The sequence below is a fragment of the Stylophora pistillata genome, chromosome 6 (genome assembly GCF_964205215.1).
Source record: "Stylophora pistillata chromosome 6, jaStyPist1.2, whole genome shotgun sequence".
NCBI classification, from domain to species: domain Eukaryota; kingdom Metazoa; phylum Cnidaria; class Anthozoa; order Scleractinia; family Pocilloporidae; genus Stylophora; species Stylophora pistillata.
In genome coordinates this window covers 17,364,369-17,389,028 of record NC_142524.1, presented here as the reverse complement: position 1 = coordinate 17,389,028, position 24,660 = coordinate 17,364,369, and the positions used below count along the sequence as shown (strand labels likewise).

At 39.5% G+C, this 24,660-nt stretch overlaps 2 long non-coding RNA genes and 1 pseudogene across 2 annotated transcripts; all 3 read right to left on the bottom strand.

Annotated features, from left to right (window-relative positions):
- Nucleotides 1–513: 513 nt before the first annotated feature.
- Nucleotides 514–14,951, bottom strand: LOC148728589 (glutamate carboxypeptidase 2-like; annotated as a pseudogene).
- A 953-nt stretch (nt 14,952–15,904) lies between these two features.
- LOC111324091 (uncharacterized) lies at nt 15,905–18,642 on the bottom strand. Its single transcript, XR_015988899.1, has 2 exons — nt 17,857–18,642; nt 15,905–17,397 (listed from the first exon to the last, which is right to left on the bottom strand). It is a non-coding gene; the product is annotated as an uncharacterized LOC111324091 (long non-coding RNA).
- A 167-nt stretch (nt 18,643–18,809) lies between these two features.
- LOC111324088 (uncharacterized) lies at nt 18,810–23,100 on the bottom strand. Its single transcript, XR_015988900.1, has 2 exons — nt 22,772–23,100; nt 18,810–19,679 (listed from the first exon to the last, which is right to left on the bottom strand). It is a non-coding gene; the product is annotated as an uncharacterized LOC111324088 (long non-coding RNA).
- Between the last annotated feature and the right edge of the window lie 1,560 nt (nt 23,101–24,660).

Sequence of the window (24,660 nt, the reverse complement as noted above, 5' to 3'; positions counted from 1 at the left end):
TGCTGTAAAATCACCGGGTGGTTATCACGCAGTAACCTGTATCTGCGCCGATATTTCCCTCCGATTGTAGGTCATTGCATAATGTTGTAAATACTGGGTCGAATAAAGATCGTCTTGTCTTAGAATTGCCCCATCCTTCTGCTCTACTACGCAGCCACATTTGGTGGACATTAAATAGAATCCTCCTGACTAGTGTGTATGAATTAGTCTTGGCTGTCTTTCCAACCAATTACATAAAATACCATTTTGGTACACCAGACAATCTACTTGAATTGTTCCATTACCTCTCAGTATCTGTTCACTTAACTTCCATATAGGCTTCTACTTCTCCTCAAACTGTGAACATTTGGTCGAGTGAGTTACAATCTTGAATTCTCTTTTGTAGGTACTATGAACTCTAGGGAGGGCACGGTCTAGATTCTCGACAAGGAAACATTTTTTTTAAAATTAAGTAGTAACGTATCAAATTCACATCGAGTTAAGAACTCTCTTATATCTTCACCTCCAAAACTCTTAGGGCTGCAGAATTGTGATAGCGGAGGGAATAGCTTGTATCACAACAGAAGTCTGCTTTTGAACTCTCTCCCAGTTTATCCTGCCTTCCTCTTCCTTCGCGATATAAACTGAGTCCGTTTGCCGTTCTGGTGCGTTTCGTATAGTAAGCCAGATTCTATGCCCGTTTTAATAAGTTCTTATCCAAGATCTATTGGGGAAGACATAGATGACGTCACCGTCCACAAAATTTCCTTCTCTATTATATGAAAATATTCCATGTTGCCGTGGGTCTGTTCAGTATCACAGAAGACTTCAAAATGTGGTAACAACATCAGTGACACAATCGTCCACGTCCTCGTGTGCAACTTTGTCAGTTCTAACCACATTTTGACGATCTGTTAGCTGTTACTGAACGGATGCAAGGGAACATGGAGGCTATTTATTAAATAGTTTACGAGAAGTATTGGGAAGTCAAATTATTTAAAGGCCCAGAGGGAATGCCACGAGGGTTTCCAAATTGACTTGAACGGAAAAAACTGTTTGTTCCAGCAGAGTCATCAGCGAAATGCGAGGAACCCGTATTTAATTAATCGTATGGGGCTTGTTTTTCTTGTGATTTTGTCGTGTTTTGAATTCGCTTTAAAATACATCTTTTGTCTTTAGTTTTCTGGTGAGTATGAAAAGTAGTATGAACAACCATGTCGGCTACTGCGGTGAAAGCACGTACGTCGGTGGGCTTGAAAAATCGCCTCGAGCTGATATATTGTTTGTGGTATTATTCGAACTAAAAAACTCACTAGAACGGCTTTGAAATAACTTCAAATTTAAAGGATAAAAATGCGGCGTGAGCAGTCTACATTAAAATTGAAACAAAGGAATTCGGAGATATATTGTGCTCATCCTCCAGAACTCTTATCCCCCTCCCCACTCTTATAAAGTGCAATTTAAACGCGGCTCTCACCGAGCTTAGACTGGCTGTGATTAAAATGCTGGTAGTACTCTTTTCAGATATCTCTTAAACATAGTGAATATTCTTAGAGGCTTTACTCCAAAGGTGATCCATCCCAAACTATTTTTATTTTATTTCTCTCTTTACGGTTTACCTATTAAGAAATGAATGTCTTAAAAAGGGTAAAATCCAGTAATAAAAAACTGTTTGGTTCGAGTCATGACATCGTTCCAACTTGTGCACAAATATGTTTGTGATTAAGGTATAGTTAACTTGTGAAATGAAATGATTCAAATCGGCCCCTTCACATGTGCGCAGACGTTATTGACCTCTTTAATGTTGTCACAAATCGCATCATTTTAACAATCAATAACAAATTATTGATACATGTGAAGGTGTAGTCTGATCGTCCGGGTGAGTGTAGTCCTGAGAAGGACTGTTGTCGGTGGCAGTGACTGACGTTTCGACAACCTGTGCGGAAGTCATCATCAGAGTCAAGTGAATGATTGTTGTCAGTAGAATGTTTTTATTCCAGTTCGTGTGAAATGATCGGTTGGTTTTGCCGTGATGTTATTGGCTGTAAGACTCAAGTGACGTAAGTCGGTCGTGATTGGTCTGTTTCGGTCTGTCGGTAAAGTTAGGTTGTTCTTTTTCGGTCGTTTGTGATATTTATGTCGTGAATGAGTCGTTTGTATGGGGCGGGTAGTTGTTGACATCTGTTTAGGGGAGTCTGTTCTAAGTTAGTAAACCAGCTTTCCAGAGTCAGTCGTTGAAAATAGTCAGTGCTGTAGGTTAGGCATTGCGCAGAGTCCCAGTCAATGTTGTGGTTGGTAAGTCGATGGTGTTTAGCAATGTGATTGCTGACATCACCTTTCCTCGTCGCCCGTCTGTGTTCAGTCAGTCTTGTTGTGAGGTTTCTGCCAGTCTCACCGATGTAGGAGGCTTGGCAGTCGGAACAATTGATCTTATAAATCGTTCCCTGTCTGTTCCTCGGTTCGTCTTTGTCTTTAACGTTGGTTAGTAACTGACGTAGTGTGGTGATGGGTTTGTGGGCGACGCGGATATTGAAGGGTAGTAAGATGCGCGAGATGTTTTCAGACATGCCTTTTATGTACGGTATGGTTGCTGTAGTCGTAGGGGTTGCGGTGTCGTTTGTTTCGGTAGTGGTAGTGGGTCGGTGAGTGTTTCGTCGGATGAAGTCGTTGTTGTAGTTGTTCTTCGTAAAAACACGGTGAAGGTATTTGTTCTCGTCGGATAAGCTGTCTGTCGAGTCACATACTAGTTGTGCGCGTCGTGTTAGAGTTCTGATAGTTGTGGCTTTGTGTGATGTAGGGTTGTAGGATGACTCGTCTAGTAATCTGTCGGTGTGTGTCGGTTTCCTGTAAACTGTCGTTCGTAATGAGTTGTCGTTGTGGCTTACCAAGCAGTCTAGAAAAGGAAGTTTGCCATTTTCTTCGACTTCTCTGGTAAACTGTATGTCAGTGTTTTGTTATGTATGTATGTGTTTTGTTTTGTATGTCAGTGTTTTATTATTGATACAATTGGAAGTAGAATCTTCCGCCGACCCTAAGAAAGACCTTAATGGACGCCCATCGTTGTCAATAAGGCTCTGTTCAGCTGTTGTAAGCGATCGTTGATTATTCGAACCTGTAATGCCCTAAAATGGAAAGAAGACAAAAACTATAAAGGCGTCGAGGACAGTTGAACACTGAAAATGATGTTTAAACAGGGAATAAACAGGGAAACCTGACACTGTTTCACAGACCTCTGGATCACCTTTGGAGTAAAGCCTCTAAGAGGTTAGTGTTTTGTGCAACGTTCATTGGAGCTCACATAAAGGGGCTTTTGCAGCCTCAATGTAGTAAGGTTGAGATCGGACGTCAGCATTTTATCAGGCGCCTTCGGCGGCCGCTCTAGTCCATGTAGCGATCTCACTTTCACACCCATTCTACCTAAGGGAGGACATTCACCAAACAGTAATCTCGTGCGTGGGAAATTAACGTCTCCTACGCCAAACCCTGCAGGAGACGGGACCTAGGGCTTTACGTCTTATCCGAGAAGACGAAGCAGTGTGAGTGAAGCGACTTGCTTGAGGCCACAACTTAGTGCCCCAGCCAGGACTTGAACCCGGGCCATTCGACCCAAAGTCCAGCGCTCTGACCACTGGACTACGACCCCGCGTGTCGACTTTTGATACAGAATTACATTGCGTTTGAATCAAACTTTGCGGCGATTGCTGGATTAAGTGAGTAACTCATTTAAGCGAAGGGATTAATCACCACACAATATGGATAGATTGATAGATAGATTGTCTATTTTTCTAAACAATGTTTACGAAAAACCTGAAGAAAATTGCTTGTAAAGAGTTAACTTGTCTTAATGGACTGCATTAGTCTACAGACTATTGTTTTTGTTATGTCTTAGCTAACAAGTGCTGATCTTAAAGTTTTAGGGTTCCATTCCTTGTAAAAAATCATTTTAAACAAATCAATTATTCTTGGACTAAACCGAGCTATAAATGTATAAGGGTCAAGTAAAATAAAGACTTTGGGGCTTTATAATATAGCTCTTCCCAAAATAAAATAAGAGGAGGAAGAGAGAAAAAGAGTCTAGAGATCAAGATTATTTTTTAAACTATTCATTTTACTTGATCGAGTTGATAAGCGTTAATATATATCAACGCCAGGTACACCAATCCTGTATCCAAAAGCAAACCACCCACCCCTGGCTCTATGAAACAACGAGAGGCTGGAGTACACAATATAAAATCATTCGAGGGGTAAATATTAAGAACAAACGAATTTTTAAGTGGATACGTGATACACAGAGAAACCTTCAGAGAAAATCGTCAAGGTACCTGCAAAGGATATTTATAATATGGTCACTAGGCTAATTCGGTGACCATGAAATAATATGGGGCGTTGGCTTCTACAGCAGTCAAGGAACTTACGTTATTACGTCTTATGATCAAATATTAGTTTGGAAACATGCCCACATTGTTGAACATTGGAGGAGAACTTTTCTTTCAGCCCACACGCCAAACTTCATGGAAGACCAATACATGATGAGGTTCAATCGAACATGTCTACGATGTTGAAACATACTCGGTTTGATTTCCAGCTTGCCCGAGGGCTTTTTCCTTCCACATAGCATGCAACGTCTTTAAAGTGTTTTCTGGGGCAGTGTATTAATTAAAAAGAATGGCTTTCTTGTTTTCATTGTTTTAATCTTATTCAATCTGACTCAAAGGCTGCGAAGTGAATACCAACTTATTCCTAGAAAAAGAAATCCAGTTTTTAATAACGACTATGGCTTATTTCATAGGAGGTGTTAAGCCTGTGTCTAAGATCCTTTCAGGAATCTTTTTTTCAGACAACAAAAGCAAATTACTGGTATGTATGGGAAGTTTGGCAGAGAAATCGCCATAATACACCGAGTCACCTCAAGTTGTATTCGACACAAAAATTTATCTTCATGATAAGATGGTAAAGCTCATCATAGCAACCTTACAATTGCAGCATATGATGAAGAGACGTACTTAGTCATAGTGCACGAAACGATTTAACTGATAGAAATCGCCTCCACTCCAATTATATTATTATGACGCTAAACACTCTTACTCAGACATGTTGACCAAGGTAACGATACTGAAGTACCTTTCTTTCGAACAGAAAGTAGGATCCTAGTGATGTACATAAGAATAGCTGTGCCGCTTGATGGACGATGACTACCAAGTAGTACATAACGATCTGCAATAACATTTTCATGTGTTCATGTATATGTAATCAATGAATCCTAGTTTTAAATCTATTTTCCTAGCTAATAACAAAGGATTTATGTCTGAACAGAAAAATCGACTTCCAATAATTCGAACAGTGAAGGAATATGACAACAGGCTCAAATTGGCGGAATTTCTTCGTTCTATCGTCGATAAGACTGTAAGGTAAAAATCGTATTGCAATTGTAGGAGATCAAGATGTGCAAAGTTGGCTCATAAAACCTTCAAGCTTAATGTTTATTGAAAAAAAATCGGCCCACAAACTAGCGTTTTCAAATGCTGCGTGTGATGGTCCACAATTATATCCAAAGAACTGCTTCCCTTACCTGGTTCTATTTTCCCTTGGATTGTTGCGACGGTATCACAAACAGATTTTTCAATGAAAGAAAGACACATTTAACGTAACCGTTCTGTTGTGAAAAAAACAAACGTAGCCTTTATATCATTTTGGTAAACTCAGTTTTCTAGTTTTCTTCGTTTTGTTTTAAATACAGACGTATTGAAACAATTTTGTGCCTTAACATTCTGAGGTAAACGTTTGATAACAGTTATGGGTTTCCTTTAAAGATACGACTTTTACACAGCCCTCAAGTAATTATTGTTTACAGTTTTAACTCGGCCAAAGCCCACGATCTCCATTCCACCTCCCGATTTGTTGAAATCTCGACTCGTAAAGTTTTTCTTCTTAACCCTTTATCTCTTTTCGCAACAATGGGAAATATGGCTTTCATGGAAAGCCTGACAGCAATGAAACTCGAGAGTAATATGTTTCTTACTTTGGGACACACCTTGTGTCATTGAGCATCATCTGTATTCTATAATCAAAGTCTAGTCCATCCCTCCAGTTCTGAGGGGCCTTTTTATGTTTAAGCATCCTATTAAATTTATTGAAATGAGACAGAATTCGGTTGACGAATGACAGGAGGATGAATAATATCCTTGGTTTTTGTAGTGATCCACCCACAAGTACTTCCATCTTAAGTAATTTTAGCTGTAAGCTCCAAGTCCATGGTAGTCCGCGCCCTTTCTCCCCATCAACCCTTCACAAGATTATTAAGTCATGTTCCCCAATTAACTCATTTGTTCTCATTACACTCTTGTGTGAAAAGGAAGAATGTGAGAGTATCTTGGATAAGAGTACTACCGAATGAATTTTGTAAGTCTCTCTATAGTTTCTTCAGAAGCCCTCGGTTTATCTCAATAACATTTCCGCTTCTCTTTGGAGAATTGGCTGCTAAGGAATCTTGGGGAATGGGGTATCATCTGCTGACTCTCTGTATTTTCCAGCTTTATATGAAAAAATTAGTAGGCAAACAAACGTTCAAGGCTCGACGAATTTTGTAAAAACAGGAAATTGAGTTTGACAAATTTGTCAAACTCAATTTCCTGTTTTTAAAGCTATTGGACTTTGAAGAGTCTGACTCAACTTACGAGATTAGATATTGCAATATAGGAAACAAGCAACGGCAATTAAAAGGAGGCTTATTATAAACTCTAGTTCACTAGACTAGAGTTAACTAATAAACTCTAGTAATCACTCTAGGTAGGTTTTTGTGATAATATCTTTTGTACTCTTTCATGGTTAAATTGAACCAAAACTAAACACAATATGGTTGAGGACTAACCTGTGGCTGAGTGGCCAGGCGTTGTTGGATCTCCTCTGTTGACCCATAAGCCTCTATTCGGCCCTTCATTACTTGAATACCATAACAGTGTTGTGTTACCACCATAATCGGAAGGATCAACATATAATAAGACTCCAGCTGCGGACCATTTCTGTGCATTGATAACCTACTCATCAAGTAGAAAAAAGATAAATCACTATGATTTCGGGTTTTTCGCTGTTTCTTTCTTTCTTTCTTTCGTTCTTTCCCTCTTTATTTTTATTTTTTAATATTATTTTGTAGCCTTTATAAGTACTTTACGCAATGAACGGCCGTGTGAAAATTATTGACTCAGCGAAATTACCTGCTGATCTGAGAAATGGCGGAGCTAATGGTGAACATTACAAGCGAGTTGTCGGAAAACACTGTGTAGAACTTCTGAATGAACTAATTACTAAGTAAAGTTCTGAACACAATACCAACAAACAGTATAGATAATCTAAACCACATAATTTGATTTAAGGCTTCATTCCACTCAGCCTCAGTTCTACCTTCAACAGAAATTCTATCTTAAGTCCGTTTTTCTTTTCCAAACTCAATGTTACTCAATGCACCTTTTTTTTATTTTTTCACGATGATATCTGCTGCGGTCCAAAATATTTGCTTCAGTTGAGGAAAATATGACTAGGGCAGTACTTGTGTGTCAAAAATCGTTGATTGAGACTATGGTCTTAAAATCAGCCAACATCGAAGTATCGAATCGACAATTAATGTTGTACATGAACCTTAAATTCTCGTCCTGCAGTTCATAATCACAACACAACACATCAATATCGATATTTTCATAACTTATTACAAAAAATGTGTAAGGGTAGACCCTGTATATGACCTATCTCTCAAAGTAACAGTGACTAACTGCGAAAGTCCTCTCTGAACTCTCCCTTCGTCTACATTCGCATTTACATAAAATTGCTTTCTAAAATAATAATACATGAAAGAAAGGAAAACTTAACGGACACCTTATTGGCCTTTCGTATCTTAGGATCACAATTTTTCCTTTACACGATATGTTTGTATAGTCTAGGTACTTGAAGTCACTCTCTCTTCCATAGTTGACATACACTAGTTTACCAGACACTGCGCCAGAAGCTGAATTGGTGCTAGAAGGAATAGCGTGCTTTAGATCATTATGTTTGTTCGTTGAGTCTTCTTTGAGAATTGAAGAATAAACTTCGGTTCCGTTCTGAGTATTCACTGACAGCACGCTAGGCCTCTCGGGATACAAGATTAGAACTTCATAACGCTTTAACTGCAAAGTGCCGAGGCCTAATAATTTCCATTCGTTTTTGATAAACAGCGCTTGAGCGCAACTGTCGTTTGTTCCATGATTTTCAAAGTACCTAAAAGAGGGAAAACTTTCTCAGTTGATGCTATACCGTCTTTATAAGTTAACAATGTCGAATTTTTGTCCTTTATTATTTTTGTGAATTCTTTTTCATTAACCTAAAGAACCCTTACTCTATCAACTATAGGGCTTTTTCCTAGTTTGATATAAAGTTCTCTATTACCAGATTCGGACAGGATACGATAGGATATAACCAGAATGTAATTGTAAATAAGACCACTGATGGCTTGGGAGAACGGGAACCCCAAGGTGAAATTAAGAAATTTACTATTTGAAACCAAAATAAAAACTCTATGTTGAAGCTGAGGTCTTACTCTCTTAAGAACGGAATATAATATTCCAGGTATTGGCGAAATTTGGAAAAAATATGGATGCATCCGTCGTGTAATTCTCATATAACCCAGAGATGTCTTTTCATTCTCATTGTAAGGTTTGTTATTTGAAAGTGTTATTTAGGAATTTCTTAAACAATGTAGAATCATCGCCATAAAAAGAACACACTGGCGAAAACATCTTTCTACACGTTTCCAAGGAATATCGAACATTCACGAGCCCTGAACATAGTAAATGATATAGTACCACCCGGCATTGACGGCTGTTTTGGGCTCATCCGGCCTCCTCATCAGCACTAATATTTAGTGCTTCTTTAAAAGAAATATACTTAAGATGCCCTCTAGCCATTTTATACATTCGGAAAAACAGTGATAATTTGGAATTATCTGTTTTACTTGTCTGATGAAATTTCAATTTAGCTAGGCATTACAGTAAATTAGCAGATTACCTTAAAATTCGAGTGTGAGTTTGAATTCAAATCATTTAAAAACTTCGCTCCGACAAAGGACTAGCGCTCGAAACGTCAGCTTTTGTAATCGTTACGGTGGCCAATTCACCATTTCAACTTTGTAGATATATCCAAATTATTTCGTTACCCCCACCGACGCAGCCCCAAACAGTTTCGTTAGAAACTATCAGCCTTTATTCATTTAAAAACGAATGTGTTTCGTAATTCTCGTGATTCTGCCTTATTGTTCTCAATCAATGTATGAAATCAAAACTCTACTTAGACAGGCAACATTTTAAATGTTTTATTTCAGCTCCAAGTTTAAACTAGCATGGTGAATTTTCAATTTTAATTTTTATTGCTTGTCCACGTGTCAAGTTAGCAATGTCTAAAATGAACTTTTAAGAATCATCCTTCTCTTAGGGTTGGCCGCAAGCCTGAGATGAAGGTCCCAATGATATTACCGAGTTTTTGCATTCACCTTGGTCCTACTTTACATGAACCTTTGAAATTGACCGAAAAAATTAATTCATGTACTAGTGGTTTGTTTGTCTGCTCTACCTTTCATGTTAGTAAGCTTAACTAGAACGAAAATCTATGTTCTGTGATCAAGGCGACTTAAACCGCCTCCCGGTTAGCTCAATGGATAGAGCTCTGGACTGTTGTGCGGGAGGTCGAGGGTTCGAGCCCCGACCGGACCAACACTCACGGTCTTAAAATAATTGAGAAGAATTTGCTACCTTTCTATAACATCAAGAAATGGTTAGTTATTCTAGTCTTCGTGGATAGGGACGAATAAATGGAGGTCCCGTCTCCTGCAGGGTTGGGGTAGGAGACGTTAATTTCCCACACACGAGATTACTGTGTGATGGATGTCCTCCCCTGCGATTGGCGAAGCTAAATAAATTTTAAACAAATTTAAATTTTAAACGGTTTTCGAACAGTTGTTGCTACTAGCACTTTTCCGCATGTAAACACTGGAATTTCTTCACTGCTGAAAGTTGTTGATTTCCCTGCTAGCTCTGAGATGCGCTTTAATTTTGCTCTGTTGCGTACAAAAATTAAAACTTGGAGATGATCTTTTCAAATTATAGTAATTAGTAATCATCTGATAGTCGGGTTTAAAATATGTCGGTTTAAGAAGGACAAACTCATAATTGTTGAAACCTCCATGCAGCACTATGGAGAGAAAGACAAAAACACCTGATAACCTTCTTAATTTTTGATTTATTCAATGTTTAATAACCAGAACATTTGAAATCTTGAACGTTGAGCTCTTACAAGGACTTTCACAAAACGACTGTAATAATTATCACTCTGGCATTATGACCAGGGTTGATTCTCGTGTTTAAATTGCATAACGTAAATAAAGCGGCGCATAAGCCCATGCCTCTATACACATTATGTTTATGCAAAATGATACTCACTTTAGACAATAGACGATCTTCTCTCTTCAAACTAGTTTGAAAGCTTCTTGTTCGAGTAAGTTTACGGATGTGCCAACGTTTTCACTTTTCGCGCCACAGCAGTTTTCCTATTCCGAGTACTCTACCTTCTTTCTTGGGATTTGAGGAATCCAAAATCCTCTGACGATGCACCATGTCTGTCATTTGAAACATGTTAAAGTTGGCTGATCTACACGAAACTATCGTAACATCGGGCATTTGTCAGAAACATGCACGTTATCACGATGGCGTGACGCTGGATTTCTCCAGTGAAGTTTCCATCAGGTTGCTCCAAAGAAGACGAGAAATGGACGTTTTTCGATATTTCAGCAGAATTTCGCGCATTCTGAAGTAAAAACAACCAACTTGTAAGCGGTAGTACTACATGTAAAACCCAGTTGCCACAATAGCAATATTTGTGCGACATATTGCCTCTCCTTACAAAGAGCAGGTTCAGTTGTTATTTCCGGGTGACAGGAACTGAGATTTTCCGAATCATCTGAAAACTGTTGAAAACTGTCTGAAAATTTACATAAGATATGATAACGAGAGAATTATCACCGCCGCAGTGCAATGGAGTCAGTCACTGTTTCCTTCTATGTCTTGTTGAAGAAAAAATCAAAACAAAGTTCGAAATAAAAGATTCCACCTTTCAAACTACTCACTATCCACACACAAATCGCAACTGGTTACTGGAATGAAACTCCGCATGGTTAATATGTAATCTGGATTGCTTCAGGTTCTTCAGGAAAAAGAACAGCGATTTCATCACGATTATTTGCCAGCCATTCAGACTTTTCGTCGTCAGAAATATTTATTTATTTATCATAATTCGCAAAGCTTGTGGCATCGGTGCGAATGTAACAAAAAGATACGTAAAAAATAAATAATATATACAATACTGTACAAACTAAATAACAATATTATAATAGGAATAAAACAAAACTAAACGGTAGCGTCTTCATTTATCAGTTCTTTAAATTTATCTAAGGAGGGTGCATTTAGGGTATCATTATTTAAGGAATTCCATTCTTTGAGAGTTCTAGTTACAAAACTGAATGTATAAGTGTCAGTGATACTATCGGGTACAGCGGACAGGTTTTTGGAACAGGTTGTCAAGTAGATCAACTTTACCAGGCCGTTGATAATCTTGAAAAACAAGACGAGTCCAGGGATCTTCCGCCTCCTTTCTAAAAGAAGGCCACCTGAGATCATGTAATAAGTTCAAGACTGTTCCCGGCTCCCTTGAGTAGCAACTACAGACAAATCTTGCCACTCTTCGCTGGATATAGCTTCAATGTCATTGATATGTTTATGATAGTGGGAATCCCACACACTGGATGCATGTTCAAGTCGTGGTCTTACAAGGGTTGTGTATGCTTTCTCTTTAACAAACTTAGGACATCCAGATAGATTACCTCTTAATAAAGCCCAAGGATTGGTTTGCCTTACCAACTATGTTAGAGATATGGCAACCCCAATATAATTTAAATCGTCCGCCATTTATTTGGTAACTTCAATCCAATTTTTCGCTCGCGCGATGCGAGAAAACCTGTCCAACCGGTTACCTGGAGTTCAAATACTGCGTGATATTTGGACTCGTCTATTGCGTTATTTGTACTCTGCGGAGTGTAGTTGGATAATCAAACACAATCTTCCGGTGATTTCATACGACAGGGAGTCAAAGCTCTCTTTCATTTCTCCCTGAGGTGGCCGGCTCATCAGGGGGAAGAAGGAGATCGTTCAGTCCAATAAGGCTAGTCTGTGGAGATTATCAAGCTAATAACTGAGAAGATTGTGCCCGTTGGTTCATTAGTGACAGATCTGTACTCTTCGGTCCATGCGACACCGAAAAAAGAACCTTTGTAATTTTGTATGCACTTACCATAGCATTATCATGAAAAAGAAATCTCAATGCCCAAAGCCAAAATATTGTTCAAGCATGTAAAAGATTCTCTGAAAAAAGCTAAATTTGTGAACAGTGATTGTGATAAAATCCCTGTTCCATTTTTTGTGATGAGGGGATACTGAGTTGTTCAAAATCTCCACTTTGTGATAGTTTTCGCGCGAGTGGTGGGTTTTACATGTACTACTACCGCTGACAAGTTATGATTTATACTCTCACTCTCAGGTAAAGCGTTCATGTTAGGTCCATATCACACCCCAATAACTAATATCCATTGATACTAAGTAATATAACCTTCATGTATGTTGCATGATATCTCCTAGCTAATCTTGTTCTATCAGTTACCTTCATCTTCTTTGAGTTACCATGTTCTACCCAGTTCACCCCTATCTACCCTAGGTAACCCATGTTCTATTGCGTTTACCCCCATATACTCTTTATTAACCATGTTCTACCACCTTAACCCACATCTATTCAAGGTTAGCCATGTTCTACCACGTTTATCCCCAGCTGCCCTTGATTAACCATGTTTTACCACGTTGATCCTCATCTAAACCTAAGTTAGCCACGTTCTACAACGTTCACCCTCATCTACCCTAGGTAACCCATGTTCTACCCCGTTTACCCCCTTCTATCCTTGATTAATCATGTTCTACCACCTCATCTACGCTAGGCTAGCCATGTTCCACCACGTTAACCCTCATCTAATGAATAAAGGCTGATAGTTTCGAAAGAAACTGTTTGGGGCTGCGTCGGTGGGAATAACGAAATAATTTGGATATATCAACAAAGTTGAAGTGGTAAATTGGCCACCGTAACGATTACAAAAGCTGACGTTTCGAGCGTTAGCCCTTCGTCGGAGCGAATAGAGGAATTGTGGGTTGTGTGTGCTTTTCTGCCTTTAAAAGCACACACAACCCACAATTCCTCTATTCGCTCCGACGAAGGGCTAACGCTCGAAACGTCAGCTTTTGTAATCGTTACGGTGGCCACTTCAACTTTGTTGATATATCCAAATTATAACCCTCATCTACCCTAGGTAACCCATGTTCTACCACGTTTATCCCCATCTACCCTTGATTAACCATGTTTTACCACGTTAACCCTCATCTACCCTCGGTTAGCCATGTTCTACCGCGTTAACCCTCATCTACCCTAGGTTAGCCCTGTTCTACCACGTTTACCCCCATTGGCCCTTTATTAACCATGTTCTACCACGTTGATCCTCATCTACCCTAGGTTAGCCATGCTCTACCACGTTCACCCTCCTGTAATCTAGATAACCCATGTTCTACCACGTTTACCCGCATCTACCCTTGTTTAACCATGTTCTACAACGTTCACTCTCAACCACCCTAGCTTAGCCAGGTTCTACGACATTCACTCTCATCTACCCTAGGTAACCCATTTTCTACCCCATCTACCCTTGATTATCCATCTTCTACCACGTTAACCCCCATCTACCCTAGGTTAGTCATATTCTACCACGTTAACTCTCATCTACCCTCGGTAACCCATCTTCTACCACATTTACCCCCATCTACTCTACCTTAGCCATGTTCTACCACGTTTAACCCCCTCTACCCTTGGTTAACCATGTCCTACCACGTTTACCCCCCTCTTCCCTTGGTTAACCATGTTCTACCACGTTCACCCTCATCTACCCTATGTAACCCACGTTCTACCACGTTTACACCCATCTACTTTTGATTAACCATGTTCTACCACGTTAACGCTCATCTACCCTAGGTTAGCCATGTTCTTCCGCGTTTACACCCATCTACCCTTGATTAACCATGTTCTACCACGTTCACCCTCATCTACCCTAGGTAACCCACGTTCTACCACGTTTACACCCATCTACTTTTGATTAACCATGTTCTACCACGTTAACTCTCATCTACCCTAGGTTAGCAATGCTCTACCACGTTAACCCTCATCTACCCAAGATTAGTCATTTTCTACCACGTTTACCCCCATCTACCCTTGGTTAACCATGTTCTACCAAGTTTACCCCCATCTACCCTTGATTAACCATGTTCTACCACGTTCACCCTCATCTACCCAAGGTAATCCATGTTCTACCAAGTTTACCACCATCTACCCTTGTTTAACCATATTCTACCACGTCCACCCTCAACTACCCTAGGTTAGCCATGTTCTACCACGTTCACCCTCATCTACCCTAGGTAACCCATGTTCTACCACGTTTACCCCCATCTACCCTTGATTAACCATGTTCTACCACGTTAACCCTCATCTACGCTAGGTTAGCCATATTCTACCACGTTCACCCTCATCTACCCTAGGTAACCCATGTTCTACCACGTTAACCCCCATCTACCCTAGGTTAGCCCTGTTCTACCTCGTTTACCCTCATCTACCCTTGATTAACCATGTTCTTCCACGTTAACCCTCATCTACACTGGGTAACCCATGTTCTACCACGTTTACCCCCATCTACCCTTGATTAACCATGTTTTACCACATTCACCCTCATCTACCCTAGTTTAGCCATGTTCTGCCATGTTCTACCACGTTGACCCATATCTACATGGTAACCCATGCTCTACCACGCTTACCTCCATCTATCCTTGATTAACCATGTTCTACCACGTTAACCCTCATGTCCCCTAGGTAACCCATGTTTTTCCACGTTCACCCCCATTTACTCTAGTTTAGCCGAGTTACACCTCGTAGGAATGATGGCTTATTATTTATCGAAGCAAAAAAACCACGGATTTAGAGGCGTATTGAACAACAAGTTGACGGCCTATAAAGGTCACTTGGAATCTATAAAAGGGTGAGGGGATCAGAACTGCTATCGTCGACAGGAACTCTGCAAATACGTGGACCATGGACAAATTGTTATTCGTTTTTGTTTACAAGTGTAATACAAGTTATGAATCTAACTGATGTTGAGCCATCAGCGTAAAACATTTCCTTACTATACACTTTTGCCATGATTAGGTCAAAATCATCGGGCAAGAGCCCGTTAACCTTTCATCTGGAGAAGCTGCATAGATAGCTGCCAAGTTGGCGCACATGCAAAAAAAAAAAAAAAAGAAAACTCAGAGTGCGCTCGTCTCAATTCGGACCAACATGTACATGATAAGTGCACTGCTCGATTCCTTCTCCGCCACGATGCCTACATCGCCTACGTTCGCCTCAGTTACAATATTAATAATGACCCCCTCGCACCACTTAAACTTGTTTAACTTTTGAAAATTGGTAAAAGAATCATTCAGTAGCGCTTCCAAAGTAGATTGAAAAAAATTTTTAATTTTCCTTTATTTTCCTCTGAATGAAAGAGAAGATAAAAGCCATGAGCAACCCTTATAAAGCTGTACTTTATGCATGCTGTTCCAATAGACTTAATCCTATCTTTTTCACCCTGTACATCTTCGTTGCTTCTTTCTTTTCAGCATAACATCGCTCGTTTATCGTTTTATCGTGTAAAAAGTTCTTGAAGTAATAAGTTTCAGGTCATTTGGGATTTGATGGACAATAAAAGGGACTAGAAATTCGATTGATAACGCACTTACAAAAGAATTCATTTATTATTTTTTTAAGGGGAAAAAGATGCCGAACTAAATTGCATTTCGCAAAAGTTTAGATTAGAAACCTCGAGAAGGGTGACGGGGTTCTTAACGATAACAAAAGTCCCACTTCGAGCATTTATGCAGTTAACGTTAGTTTACCCAACAGAGAAACGCCCCTGGTATCACGACTAAGTAAAGTTACAAAGTAAAGTATTGCAAGTTTTGATTACTTAAAGTTACTGTTTCTGACTGAAGGCAATGGAAGACGGTTTGGAGTGACATCTGTTGGGAAAAATCTAATCACCTAAAAGTATGTCCTAATACAACAAAACTATTTAACTACGGGTCACTATTATAAGCCGGCCGGATCTGTTTTTCTTTTTTATAGAGGACATTTCGCCACCAATCAGAACTGTGAATCAGTTCGATCATTTCTCAGGCAGTACCGTATTTTCTGGTTAAATTTGTGTAATTATTTATAAAAAAAAACCCATGGATTTACAGGCGTGTTGAACAACAAATCCGGACGGCTTACTAGTACAATATTTTTCGAAACGAAACGAAACGAAACGAAACCAGGCGAAATGTAATGAAACTAAAAGAATAATGCAGATATATTTTCTAATTAGGTAAAGATAACTTTCACGAAGATTTTGGAGTAATCGGCAATTAATAACAAGGATTTTTAATCATTTTGCAAAGTAGTAAGATAGGAAGAGTTACTATTTTTCGAAATCGACTATTTTCACCCTGCGGAGAAAATGTGACCACTTCATGTCACAAACATACATGAAACCATTTCAAATCAGTATTTGACCGAGGACTTAGGCGTTCTTTTATTTTTTTAAATCGTATTAAATTAAATGCGAAATGGACCATATTCACCCTTCAATAACAATGTCTTTCTATTCAGGTCACAAAAATACGTTAAAAAGTCACTATCCGAGGGCAAATATGCTAGTTTAAAGAACTTCACATTTCAAAGGGGCAACTATCAGACCGATAAACACTCTATTGTCTTTATTGTTCACCACTAAGTTTTCTTCCGCGCGCAAGTTGAAAAACAGCCAAAACCCACTAAATGTAGATCAATAAATATATTTATTCATGCGTACAGCCTGTGACAAATGCCAATAATTCGCAACTATACTTTGGCTAAATAATGCGTTATACCTGTCAGAATTGAAAAATCTGTTTTACCGATCTGCCTAACTTCGCGGCCGTGAAACCATTCAAATTTTTTTTATGATTTTCCGCGGACGGGCACAATGGGCCGATAGTGTCTCTCCACGGATTAACACTATCGCGTCTCGTGATCAATTTAAACCAGTAAGAATCGGATAAAGTTTAGTGGTGAACTTTAATTCCCCTCAGCGGGTAGTAACGATGTTGCCATTCTCGTGTAACATGATAGGTTTTAATTAAACGCAATATCAAATTAAGAAATATCTTGGCCATCTTCACCTGCATAAACGTTCAGTATCTTCATTCCCTATCAACAACAACAACAATCATTCTTTGTACTCCTTGTATTTGTCAAGTTAAAAAACAATATTGAAAATAAAAAGAATATTGGCTATCTGGAATAACCATAGGGGCTAGCGGAGCCAGGTACTCAGTAGACAACAACATTGAATGAAAATAAATTACTGGTCAGCAATAACATTATAACGTCATATACATATTATACAAAATAACTTATATCAAGGCCTAGGAAGGTCGACAGAATTTAACAAAAAAATTATTAACCAGATAATTTGGGAAAAGACGGAATTGCAATCTAAGATGAAATAAATACATATCTCTGATAATCATTCAAAACGAGATCGTATTTTACTGATTCCTTAAATTTTGAAAGAGTTCTCACTCATAGACTTCCATGCTGTAGGACCTTTAAATATTATATTGAACATGCCATGATTTGTTCTTGCTTCAGGTAAAGTGTAAGTACCTGATAGCAGTCTTTTTGCGAACTCTTTTCGCGGGAAGGTCGTCAGCCGGAGTAAGCGCATCTTTTAACTTGTTCTTTCCCCTTCCTGATACAGACAGGTTTGTGTCAGAAGGAAAAAAGGAAACGGCAAATATAACATTTCACAACGGAGGTTTTGAAAGATTATAACGAAGTTCTAAAATCTTTGTTACACGCTTTTAGTCTCGCAGAAATAAATTTATGGATGAACTAGTAATCATTCAAGGCATTTTAACGCCCTTTGAAACACCCCACACACACAATAGAATTCCAGGCATTCGAACTACATGTGGCAAACTATAATAGCACAAACATTTTCAGAACCAAAGGATAGTTCCACTAAAATGCCCTCCAGGTTCCAGGACTTTTTTCCATCAATCAGAAAAATAGCAATTTTTAGCTCGAACATTTTCTCGTCAATCGACCACTGACGTTCACACTTTCAAATGCATCCTTCTCTCCAGCTAGGTGACCAAAGTGTCGCCGTTTTGCAAAATTGCAAATGAACCGGCGTTTGAACATCTAAATTTTAAAACAACAACCTAAAGCAATTGTTGGGAAACCTCGAAGAGTTTTTGCATACCTTTGTGCTCTTTCGTCTTTGATACTTGCCTTCTATCACAGGCAGCCCAAGCTCACTACTCGAAAAGCGGACGTGACTCTTACCGTGTTGCGCAACGTTTTACATTTATAAAGGTTTGCATGGGATGTTATCGGTTTGCCTTAAAAGAGAGGAAAAAATGTCTTGTTTTGAAATAAAATGGACTTACCTTATTGCCTTGTTGTTTTCTTAATCGATTCCTTGTGTCTCAAGCCATTTTGAAGCGTTTTGGGCGAGTTGGCGCTATGTTGGTGTTCAACTGCTATTGAAAACGCCGAAAACGCTTCAAAATGGCCTGAGACGCTAGGAATCAACAAAGAAAACAACAAGGCAATAAGGTGAGTCCATTTTATTTCAAAACAGGACATTTTTTCCTCTCTTTTAAGGCAAACCGATAACATCCCATACAAACCTTTATAAATATAAAACGTTGCGCAACACGGTAAGAGTCACGTCCGCTTTTCGAGTAGTGAGCTTGGGCTGCCTAGTCAACTAGTCGGGCTGCTTAGGGTTGCTTGGGCTGCTTAGTCAACTTCACGTCGAAGAAGACCAGTTGCTGAAGAAAAGAAGAAATATATCACGTAACAAAAAATCTTCAGGTGGTCTTTAATATCGACGGGAGTGCCGGCAAACTCCAGGTCAAATCGATAGGATGAGTTTCCAAGGATCATCGCTTGGGTCTTGTCCTCGTTGACCTGTAGATAGTTAGAGACAAACCAGGAAGATAGTCTTCCCATGTCTTGGTTTAATATGTGTTGAAGAACAATTGGGCTATCATTGGCCGTATATTGAGTTGTATCGTCTGCATAGAGGCGGAGGGAAGAAACGGTGACGGTTTCGTTAATTTCTTCCATAACCAGGTCGGCTAAAACAGGACTAATGGGAGAACACATGGCGCATCCAAAAATCTGTTTGTAGTGGTCGCCATCATATTTAAAATAATTGTGGTTGAGGACAATTTCTGAAAGTCTCAAAATGTTGTCAACAGAAAGATTGGTACGTTCTGCTAGATTCTGGTCTCGTTGTAGTCTCTCCTTGGTTATCGTGAGGGCTAAGTCCACAGGTATGGAGGTGAACAGGGACTTCACGTCGAAGAAGACCATGACTTCATCGCTGTGGATGGAAAGCTGTTTTATTTGTTGCGTGAAAACGGAACTGCTTTGGACTGTGTCGGTATTCTTTCTCCGAGGTGACAGGACTGAAACTAGATATTTGGAGACCGCATAAGTCGGGCTACCGATACTGTTAGTGATGGGTCCCACCGACTTTCCATCTACAAATTAATGCAGACGAAAAGAAATACAACGAGTAAAGGCCCTTCTGCGAGATAACAATTATCCAATGCCTTTATACGGAACAGTGAGAGAGTGTTATTTAAACAACCCGCCCAGACCAACTTCATTGGCTTTGTAGTGCTGCCGTATGTACAGGGTGTCTCCGAGAAAATAAGTCGCATATTGAAACAACGAAAGGTCAAAGTAGCCTACAAACCACAACAAACAATCAACAGCCTTCTTCCACGCCCTAAGGAGCTAGACGAACCTGACTGCCAGAAGTCAGGCATGGTGTACAAAATCAATTGCACACAGTGTAATTTTAAGTACTATGGCCAAACAGAAAGATCATTAAAGACCAGAATTGCGGAGCACAAAAAGGCAGTTGCAGGTTTTGACTTAAACTCCAAAATCGCAAGCCATGTCCACCTTTTCGACCATAACATGGATTTCACAAACGTCAGGGTCGTTGGTTTCGAAACTAATTACCACGAGAGACTTTTCCTTGAAGCCTGGCACTCTACTTTGGATCCGAATGCGGGGAACGATCACATCGTACTCCCAGAAGCCTATAAAGACCTCGCGCGCGCATCAAATACATAGTTACGCGCGCAAGCTTCGCACCACGCTTTTAACTTTCAGAAATAACAACAGTCAGACGCAACCAATTTCTATAAAAATCCTGGGTAAAACATGGTTAACTCAAAGAAGATGAAGGTAACTGAGAGAACAAGGTTAGCTAGGACATATCGTGCAACATACATGATGGTTATATTACTTAGTATTAATGGATATTAGTTATTGGGACGTGATATGGACCTAACATGAACGCTTTACCCACTCTCATTTTTCACGAACGTTTAATCAAAGTTTTCTTCTCTTTTTTTGGTTATTTTTCCTTCAGAATACGCGAAAATCTGCTGAAATATCGAAAAATTTCCATTTCTCGTCTTCTTTGGAACAACCTGATGGAAACTTCATGGACAAATCCAGCGTCACGCCATCGTGATAACGTACATGTTTATGTTTATGACAAATGACCGGTGTTACGATAGTTTCGTGTAGATCAGCCAACTTTAACATGTTTCAAATGACAGACAGGTATAACAGTGTATCATCAGAGGATTTTGGAATGCTCAAATTCCCACGAAAGAAGGTACAGTACTCGGAATCTGAATGATATGCATACGATTTAAGGTACATGTTTGTAGTTAGGTCGGGTAGTCCTCCATGAAAGTTGTTCAATTTTTTAAAATATTAGAGCTAGAGGCGAGATTTCTCTTCGGGATATTGCTCAGAAGATAACATTCCTTCAAAGTCTTGCACTTTTCATTTGTCTGAAACGTTTGTTGTTGAGAACATTAGATGTAAAGATTGCCAATTTATGCAATATCTGATTTTTGAGCTTCGTTCGCGAATTACTACTATGAAAAGTAGAGGCCGGCCCACAGATTTTTACATATTTAAAAACTACAATATTAGAACCAACTAAGCACGTAGTTTCAGTTCCAGAATCGGTGTACTTTTGGAGAAATTTAGACCAACGTTTTCCCTTTTTTACCCAACAGCAAAAATGAGCGAAACTGTACCAAGATAAATAATCTTTTGGTGTGTTAACAGTCACTCCCAGAAAAAATGCAATGCATCAAAGTAAAGACGAATGATGTCACTGTGTATGCTAGAGGTACCAATCTGTAATGTTGTATTTAGCTTCAGATAGAGAAATAAACATTTTGCACTTTTTTGCGATGTTTTTGTTTGAAAATGAGGCCCAGGCCTCGAACAAGCAGCCGTTGTTACCATGGCAACAAGAGTGCTGCAACCTTTAATAAGGGCATTTTTGTGCATCCCCCCTGAGTGCCTAACTGCACGCAAAATTTGAAGGGGGTTTGAACATTTTCATTTCCCCAAGATGTTTGATTCTTACAGACTCCCGCTTTGCTCTGTTGACCGCTATTTTGAAAATTGGCGCTCTTTGCATATTTAATTAACTGCGTATGTTAGGTGAGTAATATGGATGCTTGGGACCAGTTTAGGCATATATTCAGCTTTATATGGGATACCGTAAGTTTGATATGAATTTTTTTCACCGGTTAATAATAATAATAATAATAATAATAATAATAATAATACTTTATTTACCCACGTATCACTAAAGAGCTAATAATATTGAAAAGCAATTTATTATCTAATTTGTATGTACTATCTAATTAATAAGCGAAAGTTGTTAAAAATCGAGTTAAAGCGTCGCCATAAACGAATGCAACGCGCGCCTAAGGGCAGCCAAGTCTGGACATTCCCTTACTCTAGTAGGTAAACCGGTTGAGAATTTTTTGGTAGATTGAGAATTTTGTCCATCGAGAATTTTTTTTCCGATAGAGAGTTTTTTTGTCGATCGAGAATATTTTTTGTCCATGAGAAATTTTTTGTCGATCCAGAGATTTTTTTGATGATCGAGAAATTTCCTGTCGATCGAGAATTTTTTTGTCGATCGAGAATTTTTCCGTCAATCGAGAAATTGGAAAGCGTAGTCCGATGTCCGTCTGAAGGATCTCATCTACGGTCCATTTTCGATTGCGAAATCGAGCTCACTCAATGTTGTCTTCGTGATGAAGGCTCTATTTAGCATTTTAGACCCACAAGATAGAGTAGAAACGAACACGTACTTCGCACGTACTTCGTTTTCACTCTTGAATTGGTGTTAGTGTTGACATTTTCCTTTTCTTTTCGTTAGTAATCAATACTACAGATTCCACAAATATATGTGATGCCTCCTTTTCACGGATGGCCGATTGCACCTACCACATAATGACGCCTCCACGAAATCTGTCAAAAGGAGATGGAAATGGAGAGGAAAGATATATGTTACGGCACAGGCAGCCCAAGCTCACTACTAGAAAAGCGGACGTGACTCTTAATGTGTTGCGCAACGTTTTATATTTATAAAGGTTTGTATGGGATGTTATCGGTTTGCCTTAAAAGAGAGAAAAAAATGTCTTGTTTTGAAATAAAATGGGCTTACCTTATTGCTTTGTTGTTTTCTTTGTTGATTCCGAGCGTCTCAGGCCATTTTGAAGCGTTTTCGGCGAGTTAGCGCTATGTTGGTGCTCAACTGCTAAAAGAAAGACAAGGCCGGAAACCTATTTTAGAAGCGTCCGTCGCCCGAAGCAAATAATTCCGCCAAAAAATTACCACCAGTCTCAATTCCTCCAGAAAATCAAAGCAGAGATGTTGCAGTTTCATTTCCATTCACTCGATTCCCAATTCCTCCCACAGATCTTTCACTAGCGATGCTTTTATCTCCAGATCGATCGGCTTTCCAATTTCGAATTTGGCTGCTTGAAACATTTGCAGCCCGTTGGTCGATCGCACAGTACGTTGGGTAACAAAAATAAGCCCGGCGAGGGTAACCAGCGACCTGCAGTCGACAAACAAACCAGTTAGCTCCCCTGGTCCCCTCGAGAGCTTTTGTCAAGACGGCATTGTTTTGATCGACCAATCAACATCGAATGGAAATGTGTCGACTGCAGGTCGCTGGCTACCCTCGCCGGGCTTATTTTTGTTACCCAACATACTGTGCGATCGGCCAACGGGCCGCAAATGTTTTAAGCAGCCAAATTCGAAACTGGAAAGCCGATCGATCTGGAGATAAAAGCATCGCTAGTGAAAGATCTGTGGGAGGAATTGGGAATCGAGTGAATGGAAATGAAACTGCAACATCTCTGCTTTGATTTTCTAGAGGAATCGAGACTGGTGGTAATTTTTTGGCGTAATTATTTGCTTCGGGCGACGGACACTTCTAAAATAGGTTTCCGGCCTTACCTTTCTTTTAGCAGTTGAACACCAACATAGCGCTAACTCACCGAAAACGATTTAAAATGGCCTGAGACGTTCGGAATCAACAAACAAAACAACAAAGCAATAAGGTAAGCCCATTTTATTTCAAAACAAGACATTTTTTTCTTTCTTTTAAGGCAAACCGACAACATCCCATACAAACCTTTACAAATATAAAACGTTGCGCAACGCGTTAAGAGTCACGTCCGCTTTTCTAGTAGTGAGCTTGGGCTGCTTGTGGTTACGGTCGATTAACTCTCGGACAATTGAATAAATGAATATAGAGACTCCCCATTCTTCCGCCTTGATAGAGATTTGGGAGAAGGCGATAGAATTTATATTGCCGATGGGAATTTAGTCAACTCGCCTCCATGTGTGCATGACGAGGTTAACGATCTCCAGAACGCCATCCACACTATTAACAAAACCGCAAGCACCACCGTAACTGCCAACGCAAACTCTATCTAACACAAACTCCAGCAAAACCAGCACTGCAATAGACGCTACTAGGAACACAAACCTGGCTCAGCAAAACGAAAAAGATAATGAAGTAGAACTTATTAAATGTACTTTCCAGAAAAAAATCTTTCGCTTTAGCTTGATCTAGTCGTAAGCCGACCAAGGCGTGCCAAGTCGAAACGGACGCCTGTAGTTGACCACATGTCAAGTTATGTCAATACTCTGAAAAACTCGAAATGCCGACCGCATTTTTGTGATATACGCACCCTGATACAATCTGCAATGCATTGCATGTATTCACTGAAACTGAAGGGTTCTGCAAAACGAGCTTGTGCTAGGCCAGATACGAAAAACCACTAGAAAAATCCCTCTTTAGACGTGGCCAAAAAATATGTGGAAACCTATGCCTCATCTAATGCAGCAGCACGAAACCTCGAGGAAAGGGTATATAACCAGGTTACACTACAAATCACAGAAAAATCGATGAGCATAGTGATATTTTGCAGAGAGTTATAAAACAAAATTACATCACAAAAGAAAAACGAAAGGGGTTAAATCTAACACTGACCGACCTGTATTTTATCGCGAAACGCTTAAATAATCCGAAACTACCAC